This window comes from Orycteropus afer, unplaced genomic scaffold (genome assembly GCF_000298275.1).
Source record: "Orycteropus afer afer isolate SDZICR_OR568_19922 unplaced genomic scaffold, OryAfe1.0 scaffold00047, whole genome shotgun sequence".
Lineage (NCBI taxonomy): Eukaryota > Metazoa > Chordata > Mammalia > Tubulidentata > Orycteropodidae > Orycteropus > Orycteropus afer.
Genome location: NW_006921634.1, coordinates 7,699,485 through 7,709,106, shown reverse-complemented (window position 1 = coordinate 7,709,106; position 9,622 = coordinate 7,699,485).

The window sequence follows — 9,622 nt, the reverse complement described above, 5'->3', positions numbered from 1 at the left end:
CTGCCTCCAGGAGGTCTCCTTTAGAGCCCGCAGGGTGGTCAAACTAGCCAATTATGGCATCAGAACTCTAAGCACCTGAGAGAGAGTGGGCACCTCCCAGAACATTGTTTTGTGCCACTCCCAACAGAAATACTCCAGGTGGACACCTTCAGCAATCAGGAGCTCCTCTGTTGCTCATAGCAAATTCCACCTTGGAGTTTACAAAGACTTATGGGTAGAAAAGCCACAGAAAGTAATTTACTATACCACAGTTCTACAATCAACAATGGAAGCAGCAGTCAAGACATCAGATGACGTAATGCTCTGGGCAAATCTGCTGCAAAAGATCTCTTACAAGTGTTGAAGAGCAAAGATATCTCCTTGAAGACTAAGATGCGCCTAATACAAGCCATGGCATTTTCATTTGCCTCACATGCATGAGAGAGCTGGACAATGAATAGGGAAGATCGAAGAAGAGTTGATGCTTTTACATTGTGATGTTGGTGAAGAATGCTGAAGGTACTATGGAATCCTAAAAGAACTAACAAGTCTGTCCTGGAAGAAGTGCAGCCAGAATACTCCTTGGAAGCAAGAATGGCCAGACTTTGTCTCACCTACTTTAATCATGTTCTCAGAAGGGACCATTCTCTGGAGAAGGATAACATGCTTGGTAAAGTGGAGGGTCAATGAAAAAGAGGAAGGCCGTCAACAAGATGGACTGACACAATGGCTACAATGATGAGCTCACATATAGCAGGGATTGTGGGGCTGGCACAGGACCAGGCAGGGTTTCATTCTGTTGAGCATAGGGTCTCTATGAGACAGAGACAACTTGATGGCACCTAACAACAACAACAACAGAAATAAAGGTTATCACTAGCTTGGAAAAAAGAATTTTTAAGAGCAGGATATTCAAAAGTATGCATACATGTATGCATGTACACACACACTCACCTATAAACACATACTATCCTCTAGAGAAGATTGTCTTTCTTCCTCTTGAGAAAGGCTGAATGGGGTCTACATTCTTGTCATTTAATCTCTCCATGCCTTTAGCTTCTTCATTATTTGAGCAGTGTCTCTTAAAGTGTGATGGCATAGAGTAACTAATCACTCACTGCCATTAATTTGACACATAGTGACCCCTCCTTGGGTTTCCAAGGCAGTATCTCTACGCAAGTAGATTGCCCAATCTTCCTTCTGAGGAGTGGCTGGTGGGTTTCAACAAATAGAAGACAAAAACATACTTTGCAAACATACCTGCAATAAAGATGCTTAATGATAAACCTTGCATGTTATCAAGCACTTGAAGCCCTTCCAATCAAAACAGAATGGTGCTATGACTATGAGACCAGAAGAACTAGATGGTGCCAAGCTACCACTGTCAACCACTTGGAGGAGAATCTATGTAGGAAATTCTGGATAGAGCGGGAGAATAATGTGGAACAAAACTCTAAATCATAAAAAAATAATAATAAATAAATAAAAGGGACCAGTTTTGCTGGTCTGATAGAGCCTGATGCAACTCCTGAGACTATGGCCCCTAACTGTCCTTTAGGTATGGAATTGAACCCACTCATATGGCTTCTAGCCAAACAAAGGACAGGCATATGAGCTGAAAATTTACATTAGGTAGATACACTCCTTGGAGAGATCAATCATGGGAGAATAGAATGGCTGTGTATGCACAGGGAGACAGCACTGGGAGCAGGAGTACATTGGAGGGAAGGACACAGGGAAGAGGTAACTATGGGGAGAAAGTGAGAGGGGAGCTGTTGCATTGTGGGAAATTGCAGTCAATGTCATGAGACAAAGTGTGTGTGAGGTGCTGTATGGAAAGTGAATTTGCTCTGTTAACTTTTACCCAAAATCACACACAATAATAATTTAAAAAATAATAATAATAATAACAGAATGGTCCTGATAAATGGTATCAGGGAGCCTAAGACAGTAAAATTCAAATAAATTTTAATTACTACTGAAAACACATATGATTCTTATATGAACCATTTAAAATAATAATAATAATAGCTAATATTCATTGAACACTTATAATGGAAGAGGCAGTATTAAGTAATCATATATTTTCTCATTTAATCCTCACAAAAATCTTATAAGTAACTACTAAAAAAATGAAGTTTGAAGAATTTTTTAACAGTGAGCAGATTATAGAATATTGAATAGAAAAAAGTATAAGTTTCCAATATTGCCCTTACAAAGGTCTTAAAACCAAAACCCACTGCCATCAAGTCAATTCTGACTCATAGCAAGCCCCACTGGGTTTCCAAGACTGTAAATCCTTATGGAAGCAGATTGCCTCATCTTCCTCCCATGGAGCAGCTGGTGACTTTGAACCACCAACCTTCTGGTTAGCAGCCAAATGCCTTACCCACTACACCACAGAGGTCTTAGGCAATACATTTCAGGTTACAGCTAAAGTTACACTTGTGAAATATGACATTGTTTCCATTTGCTTCCATTCCTCAGCATTTTCTTTCCCATAAATAATGTGAATCTTTAGATATGAATCTTTAGATGTTCATGTTTTCACTGAGAAATACAAAATGCAAAGTGACAGCTCTTATATATACAGAACTAACAGCAGCATTATCTCATTAAGCTCAACACAATTGTAACCCTTTGAAGTGTCACTGTCCAGGGAGAAGCACCATTTTCTTTTCTTCTCCATCAAAAAAAAAAAAAAAAAAGTTATTCAAGGTGTGGCAAGGCACACCTGCAAAGATGATCTCCATTGGCAAAGTAAAGAGCATCCTTTATTTTCCAAGGGCTTAGCAAATCTTAAGAAATACTTTACGTATGAGATAGACAGTGGGTTCAAGAATTGCTGAATACCAACCAGAAGGAACCTAGAATAAAGGAGAAAGAGAAACTAAGAAAGAGAAAGAGGGAGGCTCCTGCAGCTCCTCCTCACACACATCCCAACACCTCCACACACACCCCACCTCGGTAGTACTGACTTCACAGTGAGCAACATGACTCATAGGAATGGTGACCAAGAAAAGTCCAGACCAAATATGATTAGGTGAGATTTACTCCTAAGGCTAATGATTGGCTCTGAAAAAAACAGAGAGATCAGATGTTTAGGCACAATCTGCATTCGGCAAGTTGAATCAAAGTAAAACATTTATATACATGTGCATTTCCAAAACAAAGTGACCTAGCTTGTGACCTGTTTCCATCTCCAGACCTCATAAATACTGTCAGAGTGATCTTTAACCTGCCCCTGGACACAAAGGTATCCTTATTCAGTGGATCTTTTTTTTTTTTTTTTTTTTTGCTGGGACGACGACTATTTACTTCTTGAAAACTTTTGAGGAAATTTGCCTTTGAGTTTTGTTTTTATCTCTTTGGTTCATAAACTCTAGAAAATCATTAAACTGGGTAGGCAGGCATTAAGTCTCAGTGAAAGATAAAGAGTGAATAACAAGAAAACCTCTTTCTCTCAAAATTTCCTTCACAGGGAGTTGATGGTATAGACATATTAGAATACTTTATGATAGTGTAGACATATTAGAATACTTTAACATTAAATCTGATAAGAGAAAGAAGTTGAGTAATAGATTATGGCTCTCCATTCTCCAAACAGAAATAACAACAAAAAAAAAGGTTTTTAAAAAGTTTGGTTCTATAAATTTTTGGAGAGTAGACTTTTAATGATCCATAGGCTATAAGAATTTTTTATATGTAAAAATGAAAACTGGGTTTTCTGACCCAGTGAGTCCTAGTTCTTTCTTTTGGAAAGTCTTACTTTCACATCCCATCACTAATGAGAACTAACAATGATATTTATAAGTGTTTGACACAGGAATGAAGGAAGATTGTTTCAGCCTTCTCTTTGGGTTGAAAGAAACAGAGATTCAAAAAATAATAGTGCAGACGGATTAGATGAGATGGGGAGAAGTATTACAAAGATACACAGGGACTGGAATTTGAAATGTACAAGGATTCAAGGCAATAATAATACCACTGTCTTAGTGTCTTTCTGTGCAGTGCCCCAATCTCTTTTTCTAAACAGCTCTCTTACCCTTTACTCCCTATCCTGTTTCTTCATAGTTTTAGCTTGCATGTGGTTCATGCATCCTCTCAAAACCTAACTATGCTGCCAACTGGCTTAGTATCTTAGTTTCCCAATGCCAGATTTCCATGAGAGGAATCTGATTGGCTTAGATGATCATTTAAAGCTAATCTATACAGATGGCTGCTCAGGATATAGAATGGTTACCTTCCAGTCAAATGTCAACCCCTTGGTCCATTCATCTGAGATCTGGGAAAACACATAGTATAGAGCATTACTATTTAGAAAGAGGTCATAAGCAGATAAATTTCCTTACAGGAGGGTATGGATAAGACTGGTTGAGATAAACATCTCTAGTGCTGGCAAGGAGCCCTGGTGGCCCAATGCTTAAGTGCTCAGCTATTAATGGAAAGGTCAGCGGTTCAAACCCACCAGTGCCGCTCTGTGGGACAAAATATGTGGCGTTCTTCTCCCATAAAAAATTACAGCCTAGGAAACCCTATAGGGCATTTCTACTTTGTCCTATAAAGAGCTCTGGTGGCATAGTGGTTGTGGTAGTTAAGTTTGTGTGTCAGCTTGGTTGGGCCTGGTTGGTTGAGTGGCTGGGCAGCTGGTGGTAGCATTCCCCATGATGAGACTGGTAATCAACTCTATGGTGGAGTCTACTCTGAGCAGCTGAGTAGCTGCCTTAGGGATATGGTCTGTTTTATGTATATAAGGAGAAGCCTTGGGGAATGGTCTCTAGGTTATGGCACGCTTGAACCCTGCATGTAGCCATGTCATTGTTCAGCAGCCCACCATGCTCTGCCGACCTTGGGACTTTCAAAGAACTCGAATTAATGGCCTGCCGTGTGGTTTGGTAACATCAGGACTGTGCCTTTTTACTTATCAACCTTGGGCTTGTCAGTCTCAGCAGCCAGCAGCTGTCTGAGTAAAGGAAGCCTCTAGCTTCAGTGGGCTGGGAACAAGAGGCAGAGCTGAGCCCAAGGTTGAGGGGCTTTCACCCAGCACCTAGAGCCTGGCACTTTGAATTCAGACTTAAAGCCTCCATATTTTAAGAGAATAAACTCCTGTTTGTTAAAGCCATCCTATTTGTGGTATAGTCCTGTCAGAGCAGCACCAGGTATGGTTAAAGCATTGGTTTACAATGGTTAAAGCATTCAGCTGCTAACCAAAAAGTCTGTGGCTCAAACCTACCAGCTGCTCTGAGGGTGTTGGAAAATGTTGAGGCACTTTGCTTCCATAAGAATTTACAGCCTTGGAAACCCTATGGGGCAGTTCTACTCTGCTCAAAATATACTTGGTGAATTCATGGGAGTAAGTCAGTGAACCTCACAGTTTGGTGACCTAACATGGAGAATTAGTTCAAATATTTACAAAAATGAATGATTGTATAACACCAAAGCAGGTCATATAACATGGGAAATGCTGGCATCAAGCAAATCTGGGTTTAAGACACAACCCTGTTTTGTGATGACTGTGTGACGTTGACCATATTGTTTAATCTTTTTAAGTCAGGTGTAAAATGGAGATTATAAGATGGGGTGGTGGGCTAAGGGTGGAATGCTAAATGTAAGATAATGATGTTAAGTGATAGTCTTTAACCAGGAAAAGGAAGTTAAAATTCTGGTAAATTTTTAATAGAGATAGCGCTTATTAGGAGAAAGGAGAAATTGTTCCCAGCATGAACATTAGTCTATTGCAATGTAAGAAGCCAGGATACAGAGGAGTTCTGTAATTGGAGAATGAATTATACCAAAAAGGGGAATTGAAACATTAAGAACAAGAGTTGCAAATAGAAATGACTTACTGGATGGAATAGCTAGGCGGCACTGTCAGAAACTAGGGGCAGCCCACTACTTGCATTTACATTTCACTTCCTAGAGGAGGCCTAGACCACTTTAGATTCCTCTGCTGCATGTTGCCTTCCTGTGTTTTCCCTACTATAAACTCATTACATTACATATAATGTATGACTTGTTTAAAGTCCATGTTCTCTGCATCATCTCAACCCAACTTTTTATCTCTGAGATTGCTGTCTGTGTTAGACTTGAGTTCTCAAGAGAAACAAAACCAGTAAAGCTTATATAGAGAGAGAGAAAGAAATGTATCTTAGGAAAATGGCTCACACACTTATAGAAGCTGGCAAGTCCAAAGTTCTTGGATCAAACGTCAAGCTGGAGGCTTTTCCCAACTCTTGTAGTTGCAGGGGCTGAGGAGCTCAAGGTTGGCAGGCAGTGTACTGGCTGTTGACTCCAACGAATGATGAATCCAAGATCTCCAGGCCGAATGGTGGATTGCTCTCTCAAGGACAGTTGTAGGCAGCACAACAGAATCCTGATCCACAGAAGGATGTCTTTTCCCGGGATGTCCTGAAATATACTGGAAGCAGGCCGCACCCCTAAGAAAACTCCCTTTCAATGGATTGGCTGCTTAAAATATATTCATTTGATCCCATCATGGGAATAACCACATCACAACTGTTTAAACCACACAGAATTGTGGTCCAGCCAAGTTGACACACAGTTCCAACTATCACACTGTCTTTGTTGTTATCATTCACATACTTTGAAAGTTTCTTGCAAATAAGTCAACTTTTACCTTTGCATGAAAATATTTCTACAATTTTAAGACAATTTGGGAACTTTTATTGGATTGTTTAAAAAATTTTTATTGTGATTTGGGTGAAAGTTTACAGAGCAAATTCATTTTCCATACAGCAGCTCATCACATACACTTTGTTTCATGACATTGACTGTAATTTCCCACAATGCAACAGCTCCCCTCCTTCTTCCTCCCCATAGTTACCTCTTCCCTGTGTCCTTCCCTCCCATGCACTCCTGCCCCCCCTCCCAGCTGTTTCCCTGGGCATACACAGCCCTTCTATTCTCCCATGATTGATCTCTCCAAGGAGTGTATCTACCTAATGTAATTGTTCAGTTCATATGCCTGCCTTTTGTTTGGCTGGAAGCCAAAGGAGTGGGTTTAGTTCTGGACCTGAAAGGCAACTAGAGGCCATAGTCTCACGGGTTCCATCAGATCAGCAAACCTGGTCCTTTTTTTTTTTTTTTTTAATGATTTTATTTACTTGCTTTTATCAATCACTAATTCATCCATTCATCCATCCATTAAATGGCTTTTTGAGCACTTGTGGTCCTGTGGTTAAGGCTTTTGGCTGCTAAACAAAAGATAGAGGGTTCAAAATGACCAGCTGCTTCATGGAAGAAAGATGGGAGAGTTAGCTTCCATAAAGATCTACACAGCTTTAGAAACCCTATGGGCAGTTTTACTCTGTCCTGTAGGATCACTATGGGTCAGAATCAACTCAATGGCAGTGGGTTGATGTTCCAAGTACTGGAAATACTCTAGAGGCCCTTTCAAACTCAGGTCAGTCTTACATGCTTCCTGCAAATCCCTCACAGTAGAAAACTATTGTATCTAAGATTTATAAGTCTACAAATTATAGTTCCTCTGCTCCTGTTAAGAGCCCTGATGGTTCAATGATTAAACACTCAGCTGTTAACGGAAAGGTCATTGGTTTGAACACACCAGCCACTCTGCAATAGAAAAGGCTACCAATCTGCTCCAGTGAAGATTTCTGCCTAGAAAACCCTGTGGGGCAGTTCTACTCTGTAATGTAGGGTCATTATGAGTCAGAAGTAACTCAGCAGCACTAAACAACAACTGTTCCCACTAAGTAGGTGCTACTCCCAAATTTATTTATTCTCTGCCAGATTTTTCTATTTTGTTCATCAGCTTTCCTTTTAACACCCTGACAGCCAGTACATCTTACAGTGACGTCTTTAAAATATATATATATAGTTTTGTCATCTATAAAAGAGGGATATTTAGAATTTGGGATAGTAAATTTGGAGTATCAGGAAGACTCACAATAAAATAATTCCTAAGACCAAAGGAAAACTAGTACAACTCTGGGGATTTTTTAAAAATATAACTGTTTTAAACTCTGCCTTCACATAGAAATTCCCCTTCTTCTCCTATGGCCTGTTTACACTACATTCTCATGGAAAATGCTAAGCTAAAACAAAATCAAATAATTTTAAAGTTCAAAGAAGTCTTTATAATTCACTATTCAGACATGGATTAACCACCAATTTAATGAAGTTTAAGTTTTAGGGTCCATTACTAACACTGTCTACTTCCAAGGCATTAGGAGAAGACCTAGTCATGTATTCTTATGGCCTTATTTTTAGTTCCATTTTCAAAAGTATTATTTTAACCACTATTGGTAGAGACCACTGTCTCTTTGTGCTCTAATTTACCTCCATCACACTCTCATGTTGATAACTTTGGAGAAGCTGTGGGTACTTTTGATGATCTGGCCAATAGGAGTTGAGATCCAATACCTTTAGTTTGGGCTTAATGGGTTATATACATGTGGATCACAGTCATTTTATGCATTTATGCATTATCCCAATGTATACAAGCATTAACTTTCTTTTCTCTCTTTAGAGGATATCTAGAAAGAAAGACTGAGTGAGTCAGGGTACCTGCTGTATATCATAATGTTCATTGTATTTGGCCCCTTGTCTCAACTTTTGCAACAGCCAAGAGATGACAAGTTTATTTTTAATTCATGTTCAATGACAATGTTAAGGGTGGCAATCAGCAGATCAGTAATGTTGAAGAAATTTTGTAGAAATCCCTGCAAAGGTTAAGAAGATAACGTAAATAAAGTAGCCAGATGTAAAACTTCAGGGAGTGGTGGAGACCTTGGCAAACTGAAGAGTTTGCATCTGAAGCTGAATCCCAGAGATGGTTGCCATGTGGAAAGGAGCCCAGTGTGGCCAGACCTGATCATTTTCCAAGAGAAACTTGAAATCTAGATTTTTGGTATAATATCCCCTCAATTATAAACATTTGAAAGTAATTCAGTTTTTTGAAAAACATATACAAGCTAATATTGTGTAGGCCTAAAAGATACAACAAAACCACATTTGCAGCCCTCTCTTTTGTAGTCTGCTTCATATGGGTTTAAATGCAGAAAACCCTGGGATAGGAGGTAAGAAGTGAAGACTGATAGGAATTTGGACCTTGGTGGAATATTTGGTTTTTGAAAAATAAGCTTTGGTAAAAAAGAATTTCTAGGCAGAGGTAGGGGATTTAAGAATAGAAGTGGGGAAGGGGACTAAAGTAGAGGCCTTCTTAGATTGTTGTTGTTGTTATGTGCCGTCGAGTTGGACCTGACTCATAGTGACCCCTCCTTGGGTTTACAAGGTGGTATCACTACGGAAGTAGATTGCCCAACCTTCATTACGAGGAGTGGCTGGTGGGTTTGAACCACCAGCCTTCTTGTTAGCCATCAAGTGCCTTAGGCACTATGCTACCAGAGCTTCTTAGATTAGATATTCTATTTCTCCTTTGGAGAAATTTGTATCAGCCTCAGGTCATAGGAAGAAAGATCTTAATTATCATCTCAAAAGCAGCAATCAACTTACAACTGTGTGAAGTGCAAATTCTTTTGTGCAAGAAACAAATTACTGTATATCTACTTCTTGTCTATCAACTATCTCATTATCTGACTGCAGTGTAGTAAATTACTTAGTGTGGCTTTTCTACCCATAAGTCTTTGTAAACTCCAAGGTG